Source organism: Equus quagga, chromosome 8, assembly GCF_021613505.1.
Source record: "Equus quagga isolate Etosha38 chromosome 8, UCLA_HA_Equagga_1.0, whole genome shotgun sequence".
Lineage (NCBI taxonomy): Eukaryota > Metazoa > Chordata > Mammalia > Perissodactyla > Equidae > Equus > Equus quagga.
Window position 1 is genome coordinate 57,208,740 of NC_060274.1, and position 24,789 is coordinate 57,233,528.

At 37.6% G+C, this 24,789-nt stretch overlaps 1 protein-coding gene across 4 annotated transcripts in view; it reads left to right on the plus strand.

Moving 5' to 3' along the window:
- The window catches only part of ADAM22 (ADAM metallopeptidase domain 22), a 242,058-nt gene that overhangs the window by 103,712 nt on the left and 113,557 nt on the right, over positions 1 to 24,789 (plus strand). The window lies entirely within an intron of this gene.

The window sequence follows — 24,789 nt, forward strand, 5'->3', positions numbered from 1 at the left end:
ATATCTTTGTTCATATATATTAGTGTTCTTGGCCAATTATTTTATTTGGACCTCTTCTTAGGAGGGCCATTTGGGTAATTGAGAATACATTCTTTATTTATGATGCATATTGTCAAACTGCCTTCTATAAAGGTTATACCAATTTACTCCCTCAAGATTAATCTGTGTTCCTATACCTTTATTAATCTTTTAAAATCCTTGCCTAAGATAGGTGAAAAAAAAATTCGTTCTTTTAATGTTCTTTATTCTTTGATTCTGAAAAGATTGAGTGTTGAATTGGCCATTCGTAGGCATTTTATGAATTACTTCTTTGTGTACTCTTACCGTTTTCTACTAGTATGTTCCCCTTTTTCTTGATGATTTATAAGTACCCTGTATACATTAAGAATACTATTTGTTTGATATCCAGAGTCGTCACCAAGTCTGGCAACAGGAGAATATGTAATAAATGACTTATGGGTATTATATTATAATTCATTATCAAATAACATTATCTATGTTTCCATATTTTATGGCCACCCTATATAGTCTACAAATAATTCTCCCTTCCTTCTTTACTCTCCCATGTGTCATTTATCATTAACTGAGTTTAGTGTCATTTGTCAAGGGACTATGTAAATTTTTATGTAGTCAAAGGTATTAGATGTTTTATTCTCAGTTTTGGTTTTGGTTTTAGAAAGGTTCTCTTCATTGAGACAACAGTCATCCAGATTTTCTTCTACTACTTTTATGATTTTATTTTTAATAATTGATGATTTTACCCATTTAAAATTCATATAGGTGTTAGTGTGAAGTAAGACTCCAGCTTTATTTTTCCGAAAGGCCTGCTAGTTTTTCTCAGTGGAGGCCTCTATCTGAAGTTTTAATGGCTCCTAACAGGTTACAAGTTTTGGGGATATCTCTTAACCGCTCTGAGTCTCAGTTTTCCTATGTATAAAATAGAGTGTTAGATTGTTTCTCATCTCAAACTAAAGTCCCTGGAGGATAAACAACTGGTCCAGAGTCTGACATTTTATCATATCTGGAATAGAACTTTGCTGTCTGCCATTTGGATAACTAAAGTTTGGGGTGAATGCGATTTGTCTATCATGACATTGATCACAAATTGAGAAATCTAAGGTTAGAGTTGGTAAATGGTATATAACTTTTAGTTTTGGTCAGCAGATGTTATTTTAAACTGACTGACGAAGTATGGTATCATTTTATATAAAATGCTTCTCATAACAGAAACTCTGAATAATGAAGTGCTTTCAGAAGAGGAAATAGTAATGCATACTTGATTAAAAAAATCCAAGAAAAGGTCAACTCAGAAAAAAAATAAAGTACAGATATAGAACATAGTTTTAATTTTGATTTTCTATTTAAAAACTCATGTCTCAAAATAATTTTTAATTTATTAAATATAATAATCAAAATTAAAAAAAAATATTATAAAGAATTAAACAGAAGAGAAAATGTCCAGAGTCAATTATAGAAATTTCAATAGGACAACTGGAAAAAAAAAAAGAACTGGGTAAAGAAGATTATTGAATGGTTTGATATAGTCATTGAAATTAGAGCTCTAGAAAAACCTTAGCTTATCTGATTTTTTTCTATAAAAGGATTGTAGATATATCTCCAGTAGTCTGTTTTCTCTTGTTATTTCTTAACAAGGTTTGCTAAATCTTAGCTTTTGACTTGGCCCTTTTTACAACATCATTTCCTGTTGTCAGTGAAAGGATCTTACCAGACCAGACCTGTTGCGCTCAGTGGGTGAGTGTCCCCAGATAAAGTGGTCATTATGTTCTTTTTATTTTGGTATAGATCATCAGTTTTTAGGTTTTTACCTTTGCCTTTCAAAACAAAGATTGTCAACTATCCATCCAAATTCAGAATATTAGTTTGGGCTAGGTTTAACTTGCTAGGCATGAGACTGCTTGAAGTTCTCTTTTAATTGAGCTTATTCCACATATCATTTATTACAACTTCGATGGGTTTGTTTTACTCATCATTCATTATGGGCCATTTACTATCTACCATTTGGAGTGTCCCCACTTCTCACTTCACTTGGTGAACATTGGAAGGTAGCTGAGTATCCATGAAGAAAACAAAGATCCTGGACCTTTGCTACTAAAAAAGAACCAAGAAACAAAAAACTCCATAAATGCTCCCATTTGATCAGATCATCGAATTTTGTGTAATCTCAGAATCTTTAGCACTATATTTAAAATTTCAGTACTACTTTCATCCTCTTTGTGATGATTTTTCTTGTTTTTTTGAAACAGATTGAGGCCCTCTGTGATCATTTCTTTGTCTACTCTGTCTCTCAGGCACTCATGTGGTATTTCTTTTCCTTGTGGTTAACTGAGGAAAAAAGTTAATTTCCCCATTTCCTTCTCTCTCTACAGTTCTGTCTGCTTTTAAACTCTATTGCTCTTCACTTGGGTTGACTCTTTCATGTCTCCTCACTAAACGCTTTCTCTTCAGACTCCTTCTCAGCTGCCATTATTCATGTAAAAGCTTTCTTTTTGTTGACAGCCATTTAGGTTGTTTGCAGTTTTTGATTATTACAAATGGTGCTGTAATAAATCATATAAACATATTCTTTTGAACATGTGAGATTATATTTAAAAAAAATTTTTTTAAATTATACTTGGATATTAATTTTGTGTGTGTGTGTGAGGAAGATTGTCCCTGAACTGACATCTCTTGCCAATCTTCCTCTCTTTTTTTCTCTCCCCACAGCCCCAGTACATAGTTGTATATCCTAGTTATAAGTCCTTCTAGTTCTTCTATGTGGGAGGCCATCACAGCATGGCTTGATGAGCGGTGTGTAGGTATGCGCCCAGGATCTGAACTGGTGAACTCTGGGCCACCAAAGTGGAGCGCAGGAACATAACCACTATGCCACCAGGCTGGCTCCTGGACTTTAATTTTATACTTTATTGTTTAATTATTTTATGAGTTAAAATGTATTAACTTTTTGAATAGATGATACAGGCACATGGTACAGATTATTAAGAAAAGTTTCCTTTACATCCCGGTTCTCCAGCCATCCGGTTCCCCATCTCTGTAGCATCTGTTATGTTTATTGTATGTCCTTCCTGAGGTAGCCTGTATGTGCATGCATATGGGAACATGCACACACACACATATATATATTTGTATATTTTCTACATAGATGTTGGCATATTAAATATGTTCTTCTGACTTTTCTTTCCTCACTTAGCAGTATGTCTTAGAGATACTTCCCTATCAATACATATTGAGCTACTTCATTCTCTTTTTTTTTTTTTTTAAAGATTTTATTTTTCCTTTTTCTCCCCAAAGCCCCCCGGTACATAGTTGTGTATTTTTAGTTGTGGGTCCTTCTAGTTGTGGCATGTGGGATGCCGCCTCAGCATGGCCTGATGAGTGGTGCCATGTCCCTGCCCAGAATTCGAACTGGTGAAACCCTGGGCCACTGAAGAGGAGCGCACGAACTTCACCACTCGGCCACGGGGCCGTCTCCTACCTCATTCTTTTTAAAGGCTTCATAGTACACCATTTGATGGATTTACTTAAATTTATTAAATAGTTCTATGTTGGAGGCCATTTACATTGTTTCTAGTTTTTTATTATTACAAATGGTGCTGTGATAAATTGTGTAAACATATTCTTTTGAACACGTGGGATTATTTCTATAGGATAAATTCTAGAAGTGAAATTGCTGGGTCAAAAGGAATACACAACTTACATTCTCGTGAGGAACATGTGAGAGTGCCTATTTTCTCACGCCCAATATCCGTCACATGCAGCTGTGCTCTACCTGTTTTTGACTTCCTTGGAGGACCCTGAGTGGGGTCATGTTCTCTTATGCTCCTCTCAATTTGCACCTTCTTGTATTATTGGAAAGCTCTCTCTACCTCACATTCTGCCCCACCATAGCTGCCTCCCTTCCTCTAGTCTTTCTTTTTCTTTAAGACTCAATGCTATCATAAATTCCTCTTAGAAACATCCTTGCTTCATAATCACCATTCTGCTCCCTTCCCCTGGAACTTTCCAGGCCCAATTTGGTTCCCTCTTCTTTCTGTGTATGAGATTCCTCTGCACATGTTGTGGGGGACTGGCATTGGCCACCGCAAGATATGTCTCTTTGGCATGAGGATTATTTGGGGCTGATTACTTTTAATAAACTGCAGACGGGAAGGAGGCTCTGAGGAGTGGAACTTGCTTGCCGTTTGTTAGGAGACATTTACATTGTAAAGGAAATCTCCATCTGTAAAGGTGTCTCCCTCTCTGTAGCAGGAAGAAGGGGGGGTGACCTTATCTCTAGAAACTCTTAATCCATGCCAAAGGCAAGGACTTAAATCTGCATTTGTTTACTGTACTTGTGTGTTAATCTCCAATGATCAACTCCCCCTCCACCCCCAACATCCTCCTTTGTCGCTAGCTGAAGATGATATTTAAGGTGGGGGCTTCAGCCATTTTGGTGAGTTGCTCAGCTTGCCTGAGCCTCTCCCGTGTATACATGTTAGAAAGCTTTGTTTAATTTTCTCCTGCTGTTCTGTCTTATGTGAATTTAATTCATTCTCCAGCCAGACAAACCCAGAGAGGGTAGAGGAAATGTCTTCCTCCCCTTCAATGTTAACACGTTTCTCCTGCATACTTCTGTTATGGTGCTCATCACCCTGAATTGTTCTCATTGGTTGTTTCCTCACACTTCCATCCAACTGATCTCCAGACTGTGCCATTTTCATCTCTTTTCTCAAACACTTTCTTGTGCCAACATGTAGTAGAGGCTCAGTAAATGTACTTTTGAATGAATTAAAATAAATCAGTGTCAGAATTTTAGAGTTGGTCAGGACCTTAGTGGTCATTTAATCTAACACATTCACTTTATCAGTGAAAAATAGAATTCTTAATTTTAATGTTCTAAATTCAAAATTAGGCAATTCATTGTTTTACTCTTCTTTAAGGAAAAAGCTAAAACTGGTTGTTTTTACTTGCCTCTGACTTTTTTTTTTTGGGTTCAAATCAATACCCTAGTACTACAGTCCTTGATCTGTAGGGTTTTTATAATGGAATATGCTGTCGTTTCTTCAGACTCAACAAATATCAAAGATGTATCTTTTGTTTCTTTTTGCTTCTTCTTGGGCTCAATTGTCCTTTCTTCTCAAGACCCTGCTTAGAACAAATTTCCCAGGACCTGTCCAAGTTTGTAAATACTGAGAGAGAGAGAGGAAGCTGGAGAGCAAAGAATCACTGTTTTTACTGATAAAACAGATGAAAAACATCATGCCTTAGTGGGAAGGCCAAATGATCCTATTAGTACTTCCTGTCTCCATATCCTCCTGTCAAGTCTAGACTTTGGTATTTAATGAAGATTTGGGTTTGTAGAATGGACACAGTTTCTCATAATCTCTGTATTCACGTTGGTCTGGAGCAGAGATGAAAAGAAAAGAGAGAAGGTCCTCAGTGTTTATAAACTTTTTGAAGATTAACTGCACTCATTTCAGTAATGTGGACCAATGTTAGTCCTAATCAGGTCAACTCATTCCTTCAGAAAGGGAGAAGGGTATAAATCTAGTGCTGATCCCTCAACATGAAAACAAGGAGTATTGGAGGGGAACTGAGGCTCCCTAACACATCTTTCTTAACCCTTCCCATCTTTATTTAGTTATGTGCTCTTTTTATTGCACACACCTTTTTTATGTGTTTTGTGTTCTTCCCCGTATCCTTTGGTTCTCCCTTCTTGAAATATAATAATCCAGTTTTCTTAGTCTCAACCTCTCACCATGACAGATGTTTTACTTGCTCTTTGGATTGCCAGTCATCTTCTAAACCTTTCACAGCCCTAATATCATAGCCCAGGAGCCTGCATATAAGAAAAACCCCACATGACTCTCAAGCATTTTGAGAAATATTCCTGTAGTCTTATGCAATCCCTAGTTCCTGCTTCAATTTCATTTCATTGCAATTTTTTAATATTTATGGACTCCCTGTTAATTGTTATAGTTTTATACTTCTTGGTACATCTGCATAGACTATTCATAGGTTCTTTCTTCTTCCTCCTCTTTATTAATAGGCAAGAGAAATCCTTAATTTTTATTAAAACATTCCCCCCAAATGCCTAATTCATTTGATACCAAAACCTGAAATTAGAGCAAAAATCAGAGTGAGCCATGGGAGGATATGTCAGTCATATAGATATATCTTGGGTCTTTTTCAGTTGGATGTTTGTAATAATAGCGATTATTTTGTTTCAGGATCTCTGCTCATTCTCCCAGTAGCTGAACATGAAGGCTTACCATTATGCATTGGTTTCTCTTTTATAAAAATGTAATTTGAAATTTATGACTGAAAAGCAGCAATGAAAACACTGTTTTTCCTTTTCCTGGGTTGGTGGCTGAATTTAGATAGAGAGGAATAGAATAATTCATCAGATAGTTGTGAAAAGAGGTGCCACGTACAAAGGCCTTAGATAACCAATCCTTTGTGACTGGAGTATAGATATTAACAACTGATATATACACTTTTTCATTTTCCTTCTTATCTGCTTTTACATATTTTCAGATACAGAAAGTTCAGTACTTTTCCGCAAGAAGATTTACTTCTAAAAGGTTTTCCTACAATAATTTTGAAAAGTCTGGGAGAATAGGAGAACAAAGGCAGTTTTGTGTTTTGATTATTAGCTCTTGGAATATAGAAACTAACTGAAGGTCGGGTCATGGTGTCAAGATCCTGATTAGTTTTCTTCCCATTTGTTGCTTATTTAAGCCAGCTGGGTGATTATAAGCTAACGAAACTCTTTTTAAACAAGCTTTTCAAAACTTCTACAGCTGAGTGAGTTGTCCTTATCAAAGTTGCCACCGTGGGAGGCATTGCATTTATTATAATAACAGCCCTGTTGCTCAAAGCAATGTTAGATCTTTGGAGGAGGATCACTATCAAAGTCTATAGCACGTTTCTTTGAACCTTTGTAATGGTCGCATAACATCAGTAACTAAGGGCATATTTGAGTTTGGGAAACAGCCAACATCCATTCGCAATCATCTTGTCGATGAAAATAATCCATAACCAATCTATAAACGAAAACTTGGGTGAGTTTATTCTGAGCTAAAATGTGAGGACCATGGCCTGGGGCCTTTCTTCCCAAAGGAAGAAAGGGCACCAAAGAAGTGGGGTGTACAGAGTGGTTATAGACCCCCAAAGAGGACGTTTCACATAGGATTGAAATGTCCTTTTTACAATAGTTGCGAGACTGCTCTGTCGGCACAGTGATTGATGGACACAGCAGGTAGGTCTGCTGTCTAGGTGGACACAGCAAGGTGGCAGGTCTGCTGTCTCGAGCTGGGTGGTCACAGGTGAGCTGGGTGGTCCAAGGTGAGTGCAGCAATCAGTTCCTAGCCTAGGGAGAGATGTTTATCCTTAAGGAAATGCCAATGTGAGGGAAGTTGCACCTTATCTTAAGGGCATTTGTTCTTGCGATAGGAAATGTTTTTGTTTTTGTTTTTGTTTTTTCAATTTTTATTTTTTTCAGATGTACATCATATTTCAAATTCTGGATACATTACATCATGTTCACCACCCGAACACTAATTATAGTGCATCGCCTCACATGTGACCCCAGTCACCCCTTTTGCCCTCCCCCCTCCCCCCTTCCCCAGTGGTAACCACCAGTCCAATCTCCAGTGCTATGTGGGGTTTTTTTTGTCATTTTTATCTTCTACTTATGAGTGAGATCATATGGTATTTGACTTTCTCCCTCTGACTTATTTCACTCAGGATAATACCCTCAAGGTCCATCCATGTTGTCACAAATGGCTGGATTTCGTCATTTCTTATGGCTGAGTAGTAGTCCATCGTGTATAAATACCACATCTTCTTTATCCATTCATCCCTTGATGGGCACCTAGGTTGCTTCCAAGTCTTGGCTATTGTGTATAATGCCGCAATGAACATAGGGATGCAAGTATCTTTATGCCTTTGTGTTTTCAAGTTCTTTGGATAAATACCCAGCAGTGGAATAGCTGGATCATATGGTAGATCTATCCTTAATTTTCTGAGGATACTCCAAACTGCTTTCCATAGTGGCTGCACCAGTTTGCACTGCCACCAGCAGTGAACAAGGGTTCCCTTCTCTCCACACCCTCTCCAACATTTGTTGTTTCCTGTCTTGTTAATTATAGCCATTCTGACCGGAGTGAGGTGATACCTCATTGTAGTTTTGATTTGCATTTCCATGATAGCTAATGATGTTGAGCATCTTTTCATATGCCTGTTGGCCATCTGTACTTCTTCTTTGGAGAAATCTCTGTTCAGATCTTTTGCCCATTTTCTAATTGGATTGTTGGTTTTTTTTGTTGTTGAGCTGTATGAGTTCTTTGTATATTTTGGATATTAACCCCTTATCTGATATGTGGTTTGCAAATATCTTCTCCCAATTGTTAGGTTGTCTTTTCGTGTTGTTGATGGTTTCCTTTGCTGTGCAGAAACTTTTTAGTTTGATGTAGTCCCATTTGTTCATTTTTTCTTTTGTTCCCCTTGCCCGGTCAGACATGGGACTTGAAAATATGCTGCTCAGACCAGTGTCATAGAGTGTACTGCCTATGTTTTCTTCTAGAAGTCTCGTGGTTTCGGGTCTTACATTCAAGTCTTTAATCCATTTTGAGTTGACTTTTGTGCATGGTGTAAGGGAATGGTCTACTTTCATTCTTTTGCATGTGGCTGCCCAGTTTTCCCAACACCATTTATTGAAGAGACTTTCCTTTCTCCATCGTATGCTCTTGGCTCCCTTGTCGAATATTAGCTGTCCATAAACGTTTGGGTTTACTTCTAGGCTCTCAATTTTGTTCCATTGATCTGTGTGTCTGTTTTTGTGCCAGTACCATGCTGTTTTGGTTACTATGGCTTTGTAGTATAATTTGAAATTGGGGAGTATGATATCTCCAGCTTTGTTCTTTTTTCTCAGGAATCCTTTGGCTATTCGGGGTCTTTTGTTGTTCCATATAAATTTTAGGATTCTTTGTTCTATTTCTGTAAAAAATTTTGTTGGAACTTTGATAGGGATTGCGTTGAATCTGTAGATTGCTTTAGGAAGTATGGACATTTTAACAATGTTAATTCTTCCAATCCAAGAGCATGGAATATCTTTCCATTTCTTTGTGTCTTCTTCGATTTCTTTCAACAATGTTTTATAGTTTTCGGTGTACAGATCTTTCACCTCTTTCATTAAGTTTATTCCTAGGTATTTTATTCTTTCTGTTGCAGTTGTAAATGGGATTGTATTCTTAATTTCTCTTTCTGCTACTTCGTTGTTAGTGTATAGAAACGCAACAGATTTTTGTACATTGATTTTGTATCCCACAACTTGACTGTATTCCTTTATTATTTCTAAAAGTTTTTTAGTGGATTCTTTAGTGGAAATGTTAAAGCAGATATACAATGCATGTTCAACAGCCACGTCAGGCCGTTTTTGAAAAAACAAAGTCAGGCCGAATTAGGTTTACACCAAATGGCTTCCTCATGTACTCCAATATATCCTATTGCTTGCCATTTCTATTTGTCAATCTTTTCACTAGTATGGATGATAGCCTGACTACTTATTATTCAGATGATATGGTTAGGAACTAATGAGACTGGTTTTCTTATGTTTAACATAAAATTGTCTCTGAAGGCAATTCCTAAAGGGAAATTGTAACAGAGTTTTGAGCAATTGCAGTATCACTGGTGTAATTGAAGAGGATCTCAAGATGACAGTTTTGAAAATGACAGCATTCAGCTGGCTATTTAGTTGTGTTATAATTTTTAAAAAAACCACTCATTAATTGTAACATTCTGGTATTGTGAAGAAACAAAGGCATTTTAGTGGAACCCAAATAAAATAGTTTGCCTTGGTGCAATTACCATTTGTACATTAAAAGTAATTGTAAATTGGCTGATGTTAGCTGAAAGTGGCCCTTGGAATTGAAAGATAGGTAAGAAAATGACAACCCATGGAATAGAATGAAATGTGTGAGAGCAGAAAGAGCACCTTTTAAGGACTTAGAGTTTTGAGACAAATGGAGAGATACAATTTTCTACCCTTTTGTGTCTGTTTCATGCTCATATTCCATAGATTTCTCTGGCTCAAGTTTATTGTAATAATTTTTCATCATAGGTATGGCAGATTGAACCCTTACATATATCTTTATTCCATTATAATGACAGTGAGGGCATAATAAACTCACAAGAACAAAGCAGATGAGAGACATGCATAAAATTTTGGAAGATGTAATAAAAATGGACAAATGGTAACTGACTTAACCGAATGGAAAAAGCGGACTCCTAATTACAACAAGAAGCAGAACCCGGGAAAGATTCTGGAGGTGGAGGCACCAGATACCTCAGAAAACTATGGTGTGGGACTGAAAGAGAAGGTGGGATATAGTAGCTTAAAAAGGCATTAAACGCTAAAACTTTGTTTTATAATGGGAAATCTGACAGTCACAGTTTTGTTTTATTTTGTTTTATATCTGTAAACGTATGGGAGAAGACAGATGTACCAGCAATAATCTTTTGGCTTAATGATTATTTATGCTTTACAGAAAACAGATATGTGTGTTTAAATATTATTAATAGGATAACTGATTAAATAAGGCAACTAAATAGAATTACAAACTTTTTAGAGGTTATACTTTCGTAGGTCATAGCAACACTTTTTCATGTCTGGATTTTGGATAGGAGTCTATTGTTGGAAGTGTTTTCAAAGACTGTTTTATGACATAGATTAGTATTTGCCTTCCTGGTACTCTCGAAGAAGAAGGAATGTTTTCTCTCATCTTGACAAACTTTCACCAATAGTTGCAAGGGCCTATATTATCAAATCTAAGTATTGGAATTCCAATAGTTAGGGGGAAAAACAGGTTTGAAAAGCATGCGCTTATAATTTAGATTACCAGATATTTGAGGAGCTAACAAAAAAGAAAGAGATCAAAACAAATAAATGAAAAGAATTCAGCTGAAACAAAGAAGTTGCAGGGAACAGAAAAAAATTTAAAAAGCCAACCCAATAATAATATATTCAGAGAGAGAAATACTGCATCTATGAAACAAGAAATTGTGATTAAAAGTCTAGAGAAAAACAACTGGAAAAAATATCAGAAACAATAAAAATCAATAGAATGGTTGAATGATAAAGTTGGAAAAAAATGTCTCTCAGGAAACAGGACAAAAGGTAAAGAAATGGAAGATAAGAGAGAAAAGGTGGAACTGTGAGAGGATTAATCCAGGAGATTAAACATCTGACTAGTAGGAATTCCGTAAAGAGAGCAGAGAGAAAACAGAGAAAGGAAATTATCAAAAATTATTCTTGGGGCTGGCCCAGTGGCGTAGTAGTTAAGCTTGTGCGCTCTGCTTCAGCAGCCTGGGGTTTGCAGGTTCAGATCCCAGACACGGACCTACACACCACTCATCAAGCCATGATGGGGTGGTGTCCCACTTGGAAAAATGGAGGAAGGCTGGCACAGATGTTAGCTCAGGGCCAATCTTCCTCACCAGATAAAGAAAGAAAGAAAGAAAGAAAAATTATTCTTCATAACTGAAGGGCGTGAATTTCTAGATTGAAAGAGCTCATTGAGTACCCGGGATGATGAATGAAAGAAGACACATGTAAAGACATGCAATTTTGAAGTTTTGGAATAGTGGAGATAAAAGAGAAGGTCAAAAAAGCTTTTCAAGAGAACCAGATCACATTGAAAGGTTCAGAATCAGAATAACATCAGATTTCTCATTAGCAATACTAGAAGCTGGGAGATAGTGGAGCTATGCTATGTAAATACTGAGGGATTTCTGTTCTTACAGATCCAAACCATCAATCAAAGGTGAGTTCTCGGGGCTGGCCTGGTGTTGCAGTGGTTAAGTTTTCACATTCTGCTTTGGTGGCCCGAGATTTGCCGATTCAGATCCCAGGTGCAGACCTACGCATAGCTTGGCAAGCCATGCTGTGGCAGGCGTCCCACATATAAGGTAGAGGAAGATGGACACAGATGTTAGCTCAGCACCAGCCTTCCTCAGCAAAAAGAGGAGGATTAGCAGCAGATGTTAGCTCAGGGCTAATCTTCCTCAAAAGAAAGGTGAGTTCTCAAAAAATGTGCATGCAAGTTCTAAAATAAATGAACATCATGTATTCTTCTTTGAAAGGTACTGGAGACTGGGACTCAGTCTCCAGTAGTAAGACTGGATTAAAGAAGGAAGATCAAGAAAGATGAAGATGTGAGATATAGAAAACTGGTTTACAACAAGGAGAGAATCAAAAGGAATTTCCAGGATTGTGTGAAGAGAAATTCTAAGATTACAGCTGTACAGTAAGCCTAGACTGCAGTTAGTCCAGATATGAGCAGGGTGATGGAAGGCCACAGGAGGGATGTAGCTAAAAAAAAAAAAAAAAGGAATTGATAGAGTACCTGATGTGTTTGACCATATTGAAGCTTTCCAGTTCTGTGGAAAAGTCTGGAGCTGATTTAGTGACGTGTGTAGAAAACTAATTAAAAAGAGAAGAAAAATATGGGAGAAGGGAAAGTATGTGTTGAGCTTGGGTTTAGTTGGTCGAGAGGATGAGCTCTGGAGTTAGGCTAACTGAATTTGAATCCTGGCTCTACCACTTACTACTACCCTTGTACTCTTGAGTAAGTTACTTACCTCTTTGTGCTTCAGTTTCCTCATCTGTGCAGAGGTACTAATAATACCTACTCAACAAGGTTGTTGTGAAGATCAAATGAGTTAATGCATGTGAAGCCATTAGATCAGTTGTGTTAGTAATCATAGTAGTAGTAAGGGCTCAAAATTGTTAACTGTTATTTTTTATTATTGCTATTAATTTTAAAATTAAAAAAAATTAAGAAGTTTGAGCATACTTCTTTTTGAAAAATGTGGTGATGGATACCCAGAAGAAACTGTTTAATAAACAACAACAACAGAAGTTTTAATGACATAGTGCCACTGAAGGTGAAATTTTTAAACATTTTGGTGCATTTACTTCCTGTTTTTTTCTGTGCATTGTTTTATTTATATAATTGTTATATTCTCTCTGTATAATTTCATGTACTGCTTTTTTTATCTTAAGCATTTTCCCTGTTATTACTAACTCTTCTTAAAAGTTTTTGTCTACTTCATTATTTTCTACTAAGTGAATGGAAAATAATTTGCTCAACCTATCATCTATTTTTATATATTTAAGTTGTTTTGTAAGTAATTTTGAGTTGATGGCTTTGTGAAATACATTTAAATTTAGTTTTTTTATTTTTATGAAATTATATATATAACTTTTTTCTTTAGTTTCTTAAATTTAATGTATATTTATTATAGAAATTTTAGATAACGTGTAGAAGTAAAACAACTAAAATTAATGTAATAGTAATCTAATTACCCAGAGATAAGCACTGCTAACATCTTAATGTATGCTTTTTTCTTTTCCTTCATACATATATATTTTTATTTCTTTTGCAAAGTTTGGAACTTTTCTTAAGTACATATTATGAACATATTTTAATATCTTCAATGACAAGAGTGTTCAATTGTAAATTTTTGTACCTTGTTTATTTAATTCCTTCTCTGTGTTATTTCCAGTGTTTCACCATGATAATATTGTAATGACAATCTTTATAGCTAAACATCTGTACATACTAAAAATTATTTCCTTAGGTTAAATTCTTAGAAACAGAATGGCAGTTTCAAAAAGGTGTACATTCAATGTGTACTGTCAAACTGCCCTCCATGAAAGTGTTAAAAACGTCTATGCTCATAGTGTTTTTGCTAGTGGTTCCCTGGTAGCCATGTCAAAACTAGGTTTTCTAAGGATAGTGATTTTTAAAATGAGGTTAAAATATCTTCTGTATTTATAGTTATTTTCCTTCATTAGATTCTTGAGTACAAAGAATACCAGAATTTTAAGACTTTTACTAAATTTTGAAAGACTGCTTTCTCATAATAGGGCAATAATTGACCATCATTAACAGTAGATGATAATGCCTGTTAACGTGTGTTCTCACTAAGGATGGGGCTGTTATATTCTTCACAGTGATGATTAGGGAAACATTGACAGGTTGCAGAATAGATCATAAGCATTGCAGCAATCCAGGCAAGGTATCATGGTGGTTCAGACCAGGGTGGTGGCAATGGAAGTGGTAATATTATGGCTATATTTTGAAAACAGAATTGACAGAATTTGCTGATCAATTAGATATGGAATGTGAGAGAAATTGAGGAGTCACTGGTCACTCTTTGGTTTTTGGCAAGGAGACCTGGAAAGATGAAGTAGCCATTTATAAAGATGGGAAGACTGTAGGACTATTTGTCAAGTAAGGTCAGGAACTCAAGTTTGGACATAAGTGTGATATGCTTATTTGATAAGCAGGAGGAGATGTTGAGTATATAGTTGGGTATGCAATTCTGGAGTTCAGAAGAGAATTCCAATCTGGAGATATAAATCTGAAGATCATCAACATATAGTTGTTGGGGCTGGCCCAGTGGCCTAGTGGTTAAGTTCGTGTGCTCTGCTTCAGCGGCCTAAGGTTTGCAGGTTCAATCCTGGGCATGGACCTATAACACTACTCATCAAGCTACATGGTGGTGTCCCATATACAAAATAGAGGAAGATTGCCACAGATGTTAGCTCAGGGCCAGTCTTCCTCACACACACACACACACACACACACACACACACACACACATAAAACCCCCAAAAACCCCCAGAACATAAAATTGTTATTTAAGGGATGACATTAGATGGAATAACCAAGGAAGTGAGTGTAGAAAGAAAAGAGAGGAGGATCAAGGACTGAACGCCAGGGCACTACAATGTTTACAGATTAAGGAGATGGGAAGAAACTAGCAAAGGAGACTGAGAAGAAGCAGTAAGAGAAGTAGGAGAAAAACTAGGAGAGTGTGGTGCCTGGCAGGAAATCTAAGGAAATATTTCCAAGAGGAGGCTGTGATCCACTGTGTCAAATGTTGCTTATAAGTCAACCTAGAGGTCAAGTAAGATGAGGACTTAAAATTGACCATTAGATTTAACAACATGGAGGTAGGTAATTAGTGACTGATAAGCATTTTGGTGAAGTGGTGTGGTGAAAATCTGATTAGATGGGTTCAAGAGATAAGGGAGGAGGGAAAGGAAAGACGTTGACTATGGGTAATTCTCTTGAGTGGTTTTGCTTGATGAACACAAGGAAATGTAGCAGTAGTTGGACAGGGAAATGACGTGATGAAAATTGTTTTTGTAAATGGGAGAAATAACAGTTTATACAGTGATGAGAAAGATCTAGTATAAAGGAAGAGTTTGATGATACAGGAGAGGGAGGAATATCTGGTGTCATGTCCTTGAGTATGCAAGAAAGGATGGATTGTGGTGCATGAATTGGGGAATTGGCTTTGGATAATTGCCTGGACAGCTAAGCACTAGAACAGGGGGGAAGGCTGAGCATATAAGTGTAGATGCTGGTAGCTGCAGAGGTACGGTGGTGAGAGTCTGTGGAACTTATCTTTTGATTGCCTTTTTCTCAGTGGTATAGGCAACAAAGTCATCTTCTCAAAATAGATGGGGAGTAGATGTTGAAAATTTGAAGAGAGAGGGAGAAGGCTTGAAATGGTATTGAGACAGAGTTGGGAGAGTGAATGTCCTAGGAAAGTGGAGTATGATTGCCAGGCAGCTTTAAGGGACCCCTTGAGGTTAGTGTCCATCATGGTAAAGTGAGCACAGTCAGCATGATGATATGTTGTTCTTCAGCTTCATTCAGTTGCACTGAACAAGCATAGAACTGGTAAAGAGTTTTTAACCAGGATTGGTTTAGCCAAGGGAGAATCACATAGAGATGGGTAGGGAGATTTGTGAAGCTTGAATATTAAGGTTGAATTTAAGCTGATCGAGAAAGGGAGTGAGACATGGGAGAGGTGAGGCACAGTGAAGTGATAGTAAGTCCAAAAGTTATGGATCTTATTGGGGTCAAAGGATTGAAACAGGGTGTTAAAAGAGAAAACTAGAATGGATGGAGTGGTCAGAAAATGAGAAGCTTGAAATGGAGAATATAGTAGGTGAAAGGTGGATGAGTGAGGTAGAGTGGTGGAGATCATTGGAGGAGATGAAGTCATGGAGCTGGAAAGTCAGAAAGGGTCACCTAAGTAGGCATCTGAATCATCAATAATTACAACAAGAGTGGTATTGGTGAGTGTGATCATAAGTCTTCAGGGAATGAGGGGAAGTGACTAGGAATCTATAAAAGGCTACAAGGATCAGAGATATGTGGTCTAGCCTGCTGATGTGAGATACAGAGTGGGGTGATTTTTAGTGGAATGAGGGAGAATGGTGACATGGCAATGAGAAGCAAGAAGGGTATCTAACTCCCCACCTCACCAGACCCTGTTATTAAGGACATGCAGCCCCCTCTTACGTGGGTGCAGGAGAAGCAATTCCTACAGTGGAGAGCAGGTTCTGAGAGTAAGATGGTGAAGGAAATATTCAAAGAAGAGGTTGGAGATAGGAGATTTTGCTAATGACCATGCGTGAGTTCCAGAAGGCATCAAAGGGGAAATGGGAGCAGTGGGAGAAGGGGACAGAGCCATATGGGGATTAGAGATTTGGACATGGGATGATTTGGGAGCCTGAGCTTCTTGAAGTGACAGACACGAACTAGAATAAAGGGTCTGATTAGGTTAATCTTGATCATTCTAAAGCAGATTGCCATGATGAGGCTGTGCATGTTGGTGGTAGCTGGATGCTCTCTTGCCAGGAACAGGTAGAATTTGGGACTCCTACTTGACTCCAGTTTATGAAATCATGCAGGTGGGGGTGGGGAGCAATCTTATTTGGAGCACTGGGCTCTTCTTGACTTCTGATGATGGAGTCTGGCTGAGAGATATGGTCATGCTCCCAGAATGTGAAGAGGAAGGAGACAAAGAAGGAAAAGATGCTAATTAGGCGGATGGCTATAGAGAGAGAATTTCAGGCTAGCTCTGCCTTGCTGAGTCTAATTTTCAAGTAATTAATATTATAAAAATTGAAATCTTTAATTAACATAAATAATTTATTTGAACCACACCTAAGAATTTCAACTTTAAAAATACCAATATCTCCCATTTATAGGGTGCTTGTAGGAAATAAAAGTAAATTTTGAAGTAAGTCTGGAAATCTTCTTCTCAAAAAATTTGTCCTTGATTTGGCTGTAAGGGAGAGGAATATGTCTCCCTTTGTTGGTGATCTGCCATAAGATTCACCAGGGACTCCTTTTAATTGTTTTGCTGTAGTGTGTTCACTGGTATCTTTGGCTTTCAAAGTGGTAATGAGTCACAATGATCAGAATGTGCCAACACATCATTATGTGTTAATAGACTTTTACTAGAATATTTGTAGACAATTATACTTTCATGTCCTAGTAACATTTTTTTTCGTATATCAGAGTAAACCTAGGAGAATTCTGATTTGGTAGGTCTAGGGGTGCTCAGGCATTAAAAAAAAAAATCTGTGATTCCGTTTCAAAGCCAGCCTTGAAAAACTTTGCTTTAGTAAGAATAAAGATTCTGTAAAAAGAATCTAATAGGGGCCATCCCTGTGGCTGAGTGGTTAAGTGTGCGCACTCCACTTCAGTGGCTTGGGGTTTCTCCAGTTCAGATCCTGGGTGCGGACATGGCACCGCTCATCAGGACACGCTGAGGCAGCATCCCACATAGCACCACCAGAAGGACCTACAACTAGAATATACAACTATGTACTTGGGGGCTTTAGGGAGAAGAAGGAGGAGGAGGGGGGAGGAAGAGGAGGAGGAGGGGGGAGGAAGAGGAGGAGGAGGAAGAGGATTGGCAACAGATGTTAGCTCAGGTGCCAATCTTTGAAAAAAAAAAAGGAGACAATATTAATGACAATGCCCATCTCAACTCTCACCAAATCACATTTACTGAATGTCTTGGTCCTAACATGCACACTGAAAGCTTCCTGAAAATGTTCATCAGATTATGACTTTCTCCATAGAACATAACTAAAATAGCCTCACCTTTAGGCACAAAGGTATACAGAAAATCTCTTGTATGTGCATAAACAGGAAAGGAATTTTCATGTTTATAAATTGGAAAATAATAAAATGAAACTTTCATTTAAAGGGCAGATCTTGGATAAGCTTTTAATTCACTTTTGTAGTTTCCTTTTAATTTAGTTTAAACAAAAAAGGAATTCTAAATACTGGTTATTATGTACTCAGGATATAGACAATAATTCTGGCACAAAACAAAGCTGAAGAATGGATAATTAATTCTCAGTGGTATGAAAGTCCAGGACATTTATCTGTTTTCTGTAGTGGGGATTCTCAGCAAAGACATTAGTTTGCCAAAAGGATCTGGAAGGTTAATGTTTGGCTAGATAGAGTAAGAAAATAAAAGAGATATGATTAAATGGGGGAAGGCTACACAGTATGGAGAGAATAGGAAGTGTTTTCTTTAAAAAACTTACTAAGCTTATAATTTCTTATTCTTCTTAAGTCTTCTGCTTTCCCAGTTCTGTTCTTCTGAAAAGCTTTTCATAGCTTAAATACCTAATGAAATCTCTAATTTTCCATTGTGACCCATAACCTATGGGACTTTTTCCTATTCACTGGATGGATTATAATCGTATTTGAAGCTGTTATGATTCTTTTATATTTACATTTTCCAAAATAAGTTACATTGTGCTCATTTGGAAACTGCTTTAAGGAAAACATGATGTTAATTTTGTACAGTATAACAATCATTGAATGTTAGAATAAGAAGGCATGATCAGCCTATTGTCTTACAATGTATTATTTTGTACAATTCTGTGGGTTGACGGGGCAGTTCTGCTTTATGTAGTATTACCTGGGACACTATTATATCTGGAAGATCCAGAATGGCCTCAATCACACAGGTGGAAATTGGTGCCAGCGTTGACTGGGAATTCAACTGGGGCTGTCAACTAAGAACTTTGGTTCTCTAAAAGGGTCTTGTTATGTGGCTGTGTGGGCTTCCTTACAACATGGTGCCTGGATTCAAAGACTGAGAGTTCTAAATGCTTGAAAGTGGAAGCTGCAGATCTCATATTACACATTATCACTTCTGTCTCGTATTTGACACAAGATCAGCTCAGATTCAAGGAGAGGACAGTGGTCTCCACTTCACCATGAGAGGAGTGAGAGAGAATTTGTAGCCATCATTAAGCAAACACAGTCCATCCTTTGACCGCAAATTATTTACATTTCTCACATATGCAAAATGTGCTAAATTCCTCCAAAGACTCCTGAAAAATTTCTTTCCATTATAGTATCAGGCTCAAACTTGAGGCTCGGGTTCTCAATCACCTGAATCAGGTCCCTGTGTGAGTAAGACTTCTTAGGTGAAGTAAACTGAGGTACAGACCCTTGAACTAAAAAGACAAATCTATTTCACACAGCCTCAAGATACAATGAGGAGACAAGGACAGGATAACTGTAGTATATATTCCTGTTTAAATGGGGGAAATAGGGGGTATTGATCACTGGTCCATTGATATTGTGATATTCAGTCAGGTGTATGTCCCTAGTTGTCCCTGTTTGGGAAGAGGGAATGTATGTTGATTAAGGCTCTGTTCTGCTTCCTGGGAGTGGTTCCCTGTGGTTCTTAGCTCTACTTTCTGAGTCACCATTTCTTTTCTGTAAGAAATGGCCCAAGCTTTAATCTAAATATCTCTCTAGGTCTGCTTCCTGAATGTAAAAGGTTTGAACTGTTTATTTTGATCCAGGCTGGTGGTGGTTCCAGTGGTGGGTTTCATGTGAATCTCATTAGGATTTAACTCATTAGACAAAACCCCGTCCACAAATCTTTTTGATATAGGCCCCTCTCTACTTTGAACTGTGAGTTAAGATGCTATGGGACAATGTCCTTAAGATTCTTAGAAGCCTTTTTTGTTGAGGTGAGAATGTCTAAGAGTCATACCTTTAAGATTCTTAGAAACTCTTTTGTCTAACCGAGGATCTAAGAGGCAGGCCCTTAAGAATCTTAGAAACTCTTTTATATAGATGATATAGTCTAGGCAAAGCAGCCTTGAGTCTTTCTGAGGTCTTAAAGGGTGTTACAATCACACCGTTGACTTGATCTTGAACTTGAGGTCACATTTTACTGGCAGCCCCTTGGATTCAGTCTTTGCTCTGAGGCTATTTCTTTGAAAATCTATTGCTAGTTCAGTTTTCTTTGTTCATTTGTGTCTTTCTTATGCATTTTTATTGGGAATACTGTAATGATATGTCCTTAGTGCATCACTTCAGGAGGACATGATTTTGATTTCTTCCATTGTTGGTGATGTTAACTATGATCACTTGGTTAAGGTGATGTCCTCCAGTTCTCTTCACTGTAAAGTTATTACTAGGATACATTTTGAATGTAGGATAGTGTATTGGGATTTGGCTGAGAGAGTTATGTGTTAGCCATGTTGAGTTTGAAATGCTTGTTTGACATCCCAGTAGAGACTAGTTCAGAAACGGGCGTTGGTAGATTGGAAAGATAAAGCAGTCCTTTTCTGTTTCCATTTCTGTGAATTCAGAAGTGAGGAAATCAGCAGGGAGTGATGATGAGGAAATCCTTTGGAGATTTGAGGTTAGAAAAGCTTGGAAGGGTCTTAGAGTAAATTGACCAGGAAAATGTAGTGGACTTATAGGCAGTGTGGCGCTAAGGGGAACTACTTGGTAATTGTGGTCATAAATTCAATATATGACCTTTCAGGATGTTCTACTTCTTGGGGTCAGACTTTGATTAGTAGAAGAGGTAAGTTTTGCTATGCTTGAGGTTTGGCCAAGTGAATTTAGTGGAGAAAGAGGAGTAAGGAAGTTAGAGTGCGTACAAGGGAGTGATTATTATGACGGATCATGGAATATAAACAAATTAGATGGAAGAGGGAGTGAAGGACAGTGAAAAAGTGGTAGGCAGGGACAATGGTTTAAAAGTTTCCAAACAGTTTAAGTGAGAGTTCTAGAGAAAGATGGGTAGGAGGTGATGAATAGGGAGTGGGGTGATTGAAAGCAGAATTTGGGAGACATTTCTCTGGTTTAATCCCCTGCCAACTTTATAAATAAATTTTTATTATCTCCATTTTAGACATGGACAAATTATGTTCATAAAGATTAAATAACTTGGCCAAGGTCACGCTGCTAGTAAATGGCAGAGTTTGAATAGGAAATAAAAATATTTGCTTTTGTTTTTAAATTCCAAAACCTTTGTACTATACCAGCTGCCTCTGATTCATGACAGTTGCCTGCAAGACAAGGGATAATCATTATTATGACTGAAAATGTTTACATTGTATTTGTTTTGCTTATTCCAGGCTTATTATGGCACGCAAATGAAAAAAAAGCCCTCGGAATACATTTCTAGTTTTAAAAACATCTCCTTACTTGCTTTAGAAAATGAGTGGCCTTTAGTATTTGATTGAAAATGATTTTCATTTTTGTCTTTCAAAATTCACAAAGAAGCATTCGCACATCAACTTTGAGTAAGCTGTTAACATGGAGTGAATTCTACCCTATCAATTTACAGAAAAATAAAATTTCCCATGTTAAAGAGATCTTCTATTTTTATACACTTAAAATTATTTAAGTAGATCCCTACTTAACAATAAATGATCTAAGGAAAAGAATGTAAGATAGTTTTGATTATCTCTACTTTAGGAGACTTCAAGAAAATTTACTTAGGTTCTAAGTTGATGATAGTAAGGATTTCATGCTTTAGTAGAGGAAAAAGTGACATTTTAGATAGAAGGTTTTTCAGCCTAATAATTAAAATAACAATACTTAGCAGACTTCTACAATACCACAAACAAAAAAAACCAAATTGCATGGGCTGTTTTTTGTTTAAATTACATTGAGCTCTTTCCAGCAATACTTGTAGGTAAAGAGGCTTGATTGAAATAGCTGATAATTCCTGAGCTGAGTTTTCTCTGTTGTAATTACATTCCTGTGGTGACTCATACTCTTGTAATTCCTAGATTTTATAATTCAAAGGAAAATATTCCCTTGAAATTTGAAAACCTGGAAGACTCAAAAGTTCTGGTGGGGGTTGACTCATGTGGCAGAGATGGAGAAAGGATCCCACAGATATCCAGCCTCAGGGATGGGCTCTTAAGCAGCAGAGACTTGAGGCTTTCACTCTGGTATTCACCACTGGCGCAACTCAGTTTCTCTCAAGTGTCTGCTTATTTTTGACTTTCTGTTTCTCTTTCCTTCATCGGCTGGTTGATTTTTTCTCACTTTAGTAGTTCAGATTCCCAAGAGAGGGAGCCTGGCTGGCTCTGCTAATAAACACTACCTGTGTATGGTAATTTTTCTCTCCCACTTCTGAGGAAGTTGTTTGAGACTGATAGCAAGGTTAGGGGACAGTCTTTTGCCAACATCTGGCTAGTGCCTCTCCTGTTTGAGGCATGGCTTTGGATAACAGGGTAGGTATGGATGGTAGAGCAATGACAAGTTTTGCTTGAGGCAGATTTTTACTATGCAGCTTCACTATTTTGTTAGAAGCCTTTGGAAATTTGTGTAATATGTGACACACCCATGACAAAACAACAACTATCAGTTGGCTGTACAACAGCTATTCTCTCTATCACTCTCCTTCCCCCTAATATTGTTCAATTCTTTGTGAGTAGTTATGTCCATGGGAGGCCACGGGGGAGGAGAACCTTGACTGTTCAAAGACAAAGGTCTCTGTGAAAGGATTGGCTTTGGTGTGACCGGTAATGTAATTCTGGCAAAACATACTTGGGAAGATGAATGCTAGGGGCTTTTCGTGAAAAGTTTACTGACTCTTAAAGAAATAGAAGGCTTTTTTACCTTGGGATATTTTTATCTGCATGGGATGCTTAGAATTGCGGCAGCCATGTTAGGGTCATGAGAGGTGCCAGTTAAGAGAATAGGCCACCCACCATTCTGATGGCAGAGCGGAGGCACGAACCTACTCCTGGTTTCATTAATGGTGCTGGAACTGCCCTGTTGTTGGATAGAAAATTTCTTTGATCCAGTGGTTGCCTACAAGTATACCACCAGGCAAGCTATCCCAGAAGTAAGGGAACAGCAAGCCCCCACAGACCAAATTAAAATCTTCAAATCACATGGTTTGCTAAATCAGTTTAAAGTTTAAATTTAAAGCAAGAGGAAAGAAATGGGTAGGTTAGCACACTTAGGATAGGGTGCAAGTGCAGTGGAAGGACATTCCAGCTAATCCTGGAGTACACAGTGTTCATATGTCCTGCTTCTCTTTCTGCTGCCTCTACTTTCCCTGCTGATGGTGTGGTTACAAGGACCAGAGCTGAGGTTTGGGCAAGCCCCATGGATGGAAGGTAGCCTGAGCTAATGACAGCCACTTGCTGTATCTGAGAGTCACAGGGACAACTATGCTTGGTCAGGAGTGGTACCCTGCGAATTAGCTTGATGAACAGTCATGAATTCTATTTGTCTGTTTTGTCTGAGAAAACATAGGGCAGGAATGGGTGTCAGCAGGGATTCTTAATCAGGGTGATTTTACCCCCCAGTGAAATGTCTGGAGACATTTTTGATTGTCATGACTGGTGTGTCTGTATGTGTGTGATGTTGCTGGCATCTAGTAGGTAGAGGTCAGGGGTGCTGCTAAACATGCTGCAATGCATAAGACGCTCCCCAAGACAAAGAATTATCTGGCCTGAAATGTCAGTAGTGTGGAAGTTGAGACACCCTGGGTGTCACCAATAGGTGGTTGGATTAAGACCTCGTAAATATCAAGGGCTTATGTGTACTGTATCCTGGATATTTAGTGTCTCTTGTATGTTTATTATGTCGTGGACATTTGTTACCCAGGTGCCTCATGAATATTAGGTATCTTTTGGTCATCCATCCCTTTCTATCAATGTGGAACACGTACATGATCTTCTTACTTGTAATTTACACATCCTATGCATTCTGCCCACGTCTAATAAAATTTTGCTTTCTAGCTGTGTATCTATACTTAAAACATCTTAAAGTGTTTGCCTATATTTTATAAACTTCAAATTTATTCATCTACAGGAATTGAAGATTTGCAAAAGCAGATTCACATGACACCTGCCCTAGAATTTCTAATAAGAAATAGGATATAAATGTCCTGATTTTAAGCCGCTTTTAGTTGTGTTTTCTGCAACTTGCAGCTTAGAGCATCATAGCTGGTTCCCCCATAAAGTCGATAGGAAAATATATTCCAAAGATAAATGAAACAAGGACTTAGACTATGATTATAGGTTTCCTAAGTGGTAATGTAAGCATCAGATACTATAGGAAACTGATTATGGGCCCTGCAGGACTGTAACGTTTGTTTGATCATTCTGTTTACATTTCAAGCAACTGTAGGCATGGTGCTTATCATGGTAGGCCTGTGTGCTCAGAAATTCACGTTTTTAATGATTGGGACAATTTTGGCTTGGTGACCTTCAGAACACTAGGAAAAAGTTTTTTTGGTTGGCTGAATGTCTCTTAATAGCGTAGTAGATTTAGAAATTTACAGTTTCTTGTATTATTTTTATTAATGTTAATTTTATTTATATTTTAGTACTTTAAAAATTTAAAGACTTTAAGACTTTTTGAGGAAGTTGTGTCTTGAGGTACCTCCGTGAAAGGGGAAATTTTTTTCACATTTATGGAATTAAACAGAAGCATATTTAAGATGATGTAAACATTTAAAAATTATACAAGAAGGTTGTTGTTCAGGAGAGATTTCAAAAGAGATTGTTTTAAAATGCTGAAGATAGGGGCCGGCCTCGTGGCATAGTTGTTAAGTTTGTACTCTCTGCTTTGGCAGCCCTGGGTTCTCCAGTTTGGATGCGGGTGTGGA